This window comes from Rattus norvegicus, chromosome 4 (genome assembly GCF_036323735.1).
Source record: "Rattus norvegicus strain BN/NHsdMcwi chromosome 4, GRCr8, whole genome shotgun sequence".
Taxonomy (NCBI): Eukaryota; Metazoa; Chordata; class Mammalia; order Rodentia; family Muridae; genus Rattus; species Rattus norvegicus.
In genome coordinates, this window is record NC_086022.1 from 32,689,350 (window position 1) to 32,695,778 (window position 6,429).

General features: G+C 44.3%; 1 protein-coding gene across 2 annotated transcripts in view; it reads right to left on the reverse strand.

Moving 5' to 3' along the window:
- The window catches only part of Calcr (calcitonin receptor), a 75,121-nt gene extending 73,395 nt beyond the window's left edge, over positions 1–1,726 (reverse strand). For both annotated transcript variants that reach the window (NM_001034015.1, NM_053816.2), the window contains exons 1-2: positions 1,706–1,726; positions 1,381–1,525 (exon numbers count right to left, since the gene is read on the reverse strand). The gene's annotated coding sequence lies outside the window, so the exon portion shown is untranslated. The remainder of the gene's footprint in view (positions 1–1,380; positions 1,526–1,705) is intronic.
- Between the last annotated feature and the right edge of the window lie 4,703 nt (positions 1,727–6,429).

A 6,429-nucleotide genomic window follows, 5' to 3' on the forward strand; every position in this document is an offset into this window, starting at 1 on the left:
CAATGACACCTAAGGATCACGCTTCCTTTTCCTCACTTACAATATACTGTAGATTAAATAATATACAATGTACTATTAAAGATATCATCGACTAAAGAACTTTTTTTTCTCTCAGTTGCCCAACCATTTCAACAAAAATCCTTGAATAGATCGGCTTGCTCAGAGTCTCTTAAATCACACAGGTGTTCAATGACACCTAAGGATCATGCTTCTTTTTTTCACTTATATTATAGATTAAATAATATATAATATATTAATTATATTGGATTAAAAGTATCATAAAAACATTTTTCTCCCATCAATTTCAACAAATTGCCTTGAATAGATAGGCTTGCTCAGTTTCTCAAACCAAAGGTGTTCGTTCAATGACACCTAAGGATCATGCTTCCTTTTTCCAATTAGAATATGCTATAGATTAAATAGTATATAATATACTATCAGATTAAAGGTATCATAAAGAACATTTTTTCTCTCTCAGCTGCCCATCAATTTCACCAAATATTCTTGAATAGATGGGCTTGTTCACAGTCTCTTACACCAAAGGTGTTCAATGACACCTAAGGATCATGCTTCCTTTTTCTGATTTACAATATAGTATTAGAGTAAATGTATCATAAAGAACTCTTGGGTAGATTCCAGATCAAACCTGGCAGAATAGTTGGCAAATATAATTGCACTTTTGATTTTTGACTTCGGATTTCCTTGGACCTCAGGAAAACCGACTACTTGAAAAGAGGAATTAATTAGTTGAAATGGTTCTTGATGTCTTTCACCCAGGCTTGGAAAGAGCATCACGAAAAAGAAAGCTCTTTTGGAAACTATGCACACAACAGATTTTTCCTAATAGGTGTGAAGAATGGCTGCTATGCATAAATGATTGTTGGAAAATAATTCTTTGTCGAACATGACCAAACAAGTAACACCATTCACTACTGTACTCATTTCCAAGACCGAGCACAAAACTGCCTGGACGTCGATATTCTCTAAATATCTCTGAGGAAAAGCCACAACTCTAAGCCTAGAAATTGCTATACCCAACAGTACAGAAGGCCAAAACTTCTGAGAGAAAATTCATATGAATAATAACACGAAACTTCCACAGAACCAGAGAGCTCAACACAGAATTATAAGCTATCACACCTTCCAAAGACACTTATTTTTTTTTTAAATCATGGTAAAGTGAAGCAACAGAGACTAAGCAGACCCTACAAGAAAACCTCTAAACATCACAGTTAAACTACAACTTTATAATAAAAACAAGACCCACAAAGTATCACTCTCACTACCACCTTTAGCTATTCCTGGGACCCAACACATCTTTAAATTCCAATCACCCCCTCCAAAGAAAGAAAAAAGAGGGGTAAAAACCCCTCTTCTTACCAGGAATTCTCTAGCTGGATGTCTCAGGAACTCAGACTTCACTGGGCAGGGGGTGCCAACCTCAGAGTGAGGTGCAGAAGCACCTCTCCAACCAGGAGTTGTCTGCAAGCTGCAGTCCGTCCAGGGGCTTGGGCCACTGGCTCTCCTAGTTTAATGTAAGAGCAAACTGAATTAGTCTTGAGCACTCCCTCTTGCCCACCTTCCAATTTCCAGACCCTTTAAGGTTCCCTTTATGGGATAGGTTTAAAGCCCAAGATTGCAACTAGGCTCCAGGCAAGAGTCCTTTCCCGGTTGCTCTCCTCTCCCCAAAGCGCGGGAGGCTCACCTTGCAGAGCCTGCCTCTGCTCGCCCAAAGATGAAGCTGTGCGCAAACTTCTCCGACTTAAGTCCTTTTCGGGGTGCGCGTCACTCGCTCCCTCCTCCCTACGCGCGGCGGCAGAGGGGGGGCGGACGATCGTAGAGCCGGCCCCGCCCGGACCCTCCCTACGCGTCAGCCCCTCCAGCCCGCGGAGGGAGGGGCTAGCAGCCGCTCTGTGCTCCTCCGGACCCCAAGCCCTGGCGGGAGAGGGTCTGCACTGGCTGCCGCTGCTCCACACCCCAAGAGTGCCCACACCCCAGCGCTCGGAGCCCCAGGAAGCAGGAGAGGGACCCCAGTTAGACCTTGAGTAGGGAGGGAGTTGGGGGGTCGACAGATTGGGCTCAGTGATCGTAACCCGTCCCTGGAGGCAGCTTTCTGAGAGTCCAACCCCTTCCCTGGAGGATGCAAATTCCATAGGGAGGTGAGTTTCCCAAAGAACCCTACCCCAGAGAGAGTGGTACCCTTGCTCCAAGAGTGGTCCACTCAGGGGACCACACCAGGGACCCGACGGAGAGTGGAATCTGTAGTGGGGCGCGGCAATAAAATTAGGGTGGGAGCGTGAGAAAACAGCTGACCAAGACCTGGAGTGCTGAGTAAGGAGCCCGGAGGCAGAGGGTAAGAAAAGACCAGAGGGTCCAGCAAGCCCTGGACCCCTCTGGATTTGGGCAGGTGCAACCTATGGTGCAGGTTGGATTTGGGGGGACATTGCCGTCCACAAAAGAGGTCGTTGCTGGTTTACTGTCTTAGGGTGAGTGACAGAAGTGAGCTAGAAAAGAGTAGTCCCGGGGCGCCTGACTTGGTGCTGAGGACAATTCCCTTCTCCTCCTGAAAGCCCTCAGGAGCCTGGGACAATATGATTCCAGGCAGGGCGCACCCGGACTGGCAGGCGCACCCTGGGAGGCAGGCAAGTTGCTTCCAAGGACGGGCTGCCCTCCACCTCCTGTCTGGAGCTGGGTGCAGCCAGGCATTAGGGGGCACTTTTCCCCCCCTGACCATTCAAGCAAAAGCCTGGAAAAGCAGTTACCTGTGTGTCTCGGGACTGCAAGGTGGCTGTAGCCGTCGAGGTTACTAACACATAAGCAGAAGAAATAGTAATAATAGGATGGGGAAGAAGCAGACAGCAAGACAAAATACTTTTCTAGGCACTCAGAGGTTAAGAGTTTGGGTAGTTCTGTGTGACAGAGATGCAGGTGTCTTGGGAAAGGGGCTGCAGCTCTCGCTGTTCCCCCATCTTTGGAGCCCCTGGAAGTCAGTGACTCCAGGCAAAAGTGTGTGTGTGTGTTTCTGTCCTAATTTGAGCCCCAATTCTCCCAGGCAGAGAGACTATAGGGGCCCCTAATTTGTGTAGTTTTGGGACTTTCACTGTCCCAGTGGAAGACCAATTAGCTCTCCAAAAAAAAAAAAAAAAAAAGAAAAAAAAGAAAAAAAAAAGAAAAGAAAAAGAAAAATCCAAGGGGTGTAGTCTTTGTAGGCCCCCTACTCCATTTTCCCTGTCTCTTTCCCTGTCACCTTCAATCTGGTGACCCAGAGGGCTGAGTGTGACTCATCATGCATTCAAACCTAAAGCGCTACCCCACTGCAGGGGAAGAGACTTCAGCCCCTTCATTTCCTGGATCTAAGTGGCAGTAATATTGTTAGCCGTGTGAAATGTGAAAAGGGGCCGGACATTTGGATGAGAAGGAGGTTGGCAAAGAAAAAAAAAAATTCAAAGCCCCATGCACAAAACCGGCGTGAATTTTCCCATTTGTACAATTAATTTGTACTAATATAAAAAATTAAAAGAGACCTTCTGAATTCAGGGTTTAGATGCAAATCTTGATGGTGTGCTTTAATAACGTCTGTCCTGGGTTCAGTAGCTCTCTGATAGCCAGCCGGCATCTTGATCAAACCTTTTAAAAATTCTTTTTTGTAACCTTAATTGCCTTCGTGGGTACAAACGGCACAAAATTATTAAAACTGTTTATGTATCTACTATAGCAACTGCTGGGGGTCATCTATACAGAATTATTCTTTTGTAGCCCCAACCACTAAGTATCAGACTTAGGGGAATGATTGGCGGAAGTGTCGCTGTCCAGCGAGAGCAGGAAAATTGGTTTGTTGTTTTTGTTGGTTGATTCTTGAGCATCCCACGGTATGGATAACAAACAAGAGTGTGTGTGGATAGGACGTGTTTCTGTAAAGTCACAGAGTTGTATATGACTCAGATTAAGAAAAAAAAAGTCTAAGAATTAGCAAGAAAACCGTACATATATGTTATAAAGCCTTAAACCCTGGGTGGTGTAAGCATAGATAACCTCGACTAATTGAGGTGCTAATTGTGCCAGAAATAATCTTGGCAAAGCAAGATGCCACCGTAGCCAGATTTTGGGGAAGGTGTTGTAGCTGGAGTGGATCGGGGATGAGACCGAGTCTCTGGAGGGGAGAAAACTGACTTTGCCTGCTGCGTTAATTCATTAATAGCAAAATTAATTAATTAATACCAAAATTGCTGTGCACCTGTTGGATGCATTCGGAATCACGGAAGTGTAGTCCCGTTGTTGTCTTAGTGCTTCCAGAATATTTTCTGTGTGGACACAGTAAATCCCTAGATAGAAAGATGTGGATGCGGGGGGCCGTGAGACAGAAAAAAAATATTTGCCCAGTGATCTAGACTTTCTGAGATCTGTTGCTTGTTCCTAAAATCAGTGCCATGAAATGGAGTGGGACATAGTACACGGAGCATGTTTGGGAAGTGTGGGTGTTGTTCCTTGGAAGTTCTGTCTCATTTCCACAGGGGACTGTCTGGGCTGGACTGCAGAGAAAAGGAGATGTCTTCCTATGTGCTATAATCAGAGGTAGCATAAACTTGGTTTGGGATAAGCTACTTTGTTTCAAACAGGATGCCTCGTATTTGCAAATATACCTTTGAATAAATGTTATCAATGTGGTTTTCAGGAAATAATCCACTTAACCGTCAATCCTACATTTCTGCGACTGTCCCTGGTTACTCTTGATTTCAAAGTACTGGAGCTTTATGGAAGGTTTTCTGTTTTCCTTCCATCCCTCTTAAAACATTTTGTCCTGTAGGAGAAGGTGAGTTTAGGGACAGTCTGTAATCAATCTTGTCTTCTATGTTTTGGGACTAAAGGACTAACTGCTTTAAAGGCAAATTCCACCTCTGTCTTTAAAACTCCCCATTTTCACTGCTCAGAGTGTGGGGTCTCGAAATGCTTGTCCTTCGGCTGGCTAGCAAAAGTCTGGGGTCTGCCTCCTCCGCCCTTGGGGATTACAGGTCTAAGCTGCTGGTCAGGAGGGTACTGGGGCTCCAGACTCAGCTTCTTATCCTGGCACAGTGAGCACTGTACTCGTTGAACCATCTCACTAGCCACAAGTTTGTTCTCTTTTTAAAAAATAACAATCTAGACAAAAAGTTTCTCTCAGGGACTTATTCTGTTCCTTTAGCAATTCCTGATAGGTAAAGCTTCCTTGCATTGAAAATCACCCCAGCATTGAAATACATTCCGTTTAGAGCATACGTAATACTCCTTGGGTCATAATACACTGGGCTAGTCACTGTGGGGTACCAAGGTGTATAATGTGCAGTTCCCACCCCCAGGGAGCCCACAGTTCGTATATGGACACGCAGTGCTTCCTTTCCGGCCTTCTTGAACACACAGCAGCTGGTGATTATCCTGTATGTAATTACCCTTCTGCTCTACAGACCTCAGGATAACAGTGGGAGAATAATAATTCATCTTGGTAAAAAATAATTTTCTTCCTTTGAAACAATTTGAACTTTGACCTGATAGATCATTCTTTTCTGGAAGAAAGTCTGCTTTGATTTTCTGGGTCTTTTTCTGACATGGAGCCGGTGCATCTCACAGGGTGCCTCACAGTTATTTTTCTCCCAAGAACCCATCTCCCGACAGCAGAAAACAAAACAAAACAAAAGCCTAAACTAAGGCAAAGCTGGACGACGAATTCCTCATGAACTAGGAAATGTCTCTCTCAATTCTTCTCAGTCTAAACTTTACTTGGGTTAACAGTTAACTCAGTAAATAAATAACCCATAGTAAGAGGCCGTGGCAGGGCGTATATTACTGAGTCGTAATGGAAACTAATTATTCCGTGTCTGATGAAGTTGGGGAATAGATGCTTCCTGTGTTATAAAGAGAATTCCAGAGAGAAAGCTAGGAGTCAGGGGGAAAAAATCTTCAAAAAAAAGTATGCACCCATTCATTAAAAGAAAAAAATATGAATAATTGAGTACCAAGAGCTTATATCCTAGCAGGGAAAGGCAGATAATAATAAGCAGGAGAAAAGTGGTTAATTTCACATACTGACAGTATCAAGGAGATTGCTGACAGACAGCTGAGATGCAGGCATGGCAGTGTTGCTCTACATGTCAGGGAAGGTTCTCCTTGAGCTGAGCCCCTTCTGCCTTCCTGGAAAAATCCTCACGATGGACTTGTCCCATCCATCCCTGTGAAAGAGATCGTTTGGTCGGGAATCTACTCATCTTGAGATTGTGCGTGTGTGCTTCTGTAAAAGGCTTTCTGTAATTCAGTTGTATTTGGTCTGTGCTCATGAATTTGGAAGATAGGGGCTGTGGGATAAGTAGCCACGATTTTCTGTACCTTCCAGGGTTGCTTCATATTACATTGTATTAGCAGAAAAACTCTCACATGGTACTAACCTTTTAGCTTAAATTG